We start from the raw sequence: 732 nt of genomic DNA on the forward strand, positions 1-732 counted from the left end.
ACCCGTCTCGGCCTCCCAAAGTGCTGGGATTACAGGATTGAGCCACCGCGCCCGGCCAGCGCAATTGTTTTTAATTGTAGATGACATGATCATGTACATGGAAACTCCTAAGGAATCTACAAAACAACTACTAGACCTAATACGTGAATTTAGCAGGAGCTCAAGAGAAAACGTCAAACCTGTTTTTATATACTAGCTATGAACAACTGGAAAGTGAAATGTAAAACAATTTAAATGGACAAATAATGACACATACCCCTGGGGTACATAGTGATGTTTCAATACATACAATGTGCAGTGATCAGATCCGGTCAACTAACTTATCCATCATCTCCAGCGCTTATCATTTCTTTGTTCGGGAACATTTGCTGTCCTCCTCCTAGCTATTTGAAACTATAACATTTTTGTTAACTGCAGTCATCCTACAGTGGTGTAGAACACTAGAACTTGTTCCTCCCATCTAGCTGGAATTTTGTATCCTTCAACACATCTCTCTCTCTCCCTCCCTTCCCCCAGCTCTAATAGCCTCTGTTCTACTTTTGACTAATGTGAGATCTTTTTTTTTTTTTTTACCTTCCACATATGAGTGAGGACATGTGGTGGTTAAAAGTACCATTTACAGTAGCATCAAAAAACATAAAATGTATAGGGATAAATTTAGTAAAATATGCCCAAACCTGTGCACTGCAAACTATAAACATTCCTGAAAGAAATTAATGAAGACCTAAGGTC

Source organism: Colobus angolensis, unplaced genomic scaffold (genome assembly GCF_000951035.1).
Source record: "Colobus angolensis palliatus isolate OR3802 unplaced genomic scaffold, Cang.pa_1.0 Scaffold471, whole genome shotgun sequence".
Taxonomy (NCBI): domain Eukaryota; kingdom Metazoa; phylum Chordata; class Mammalia; order Primates; family Cercopithecidae; genus Colobus; species Colobus angolensis.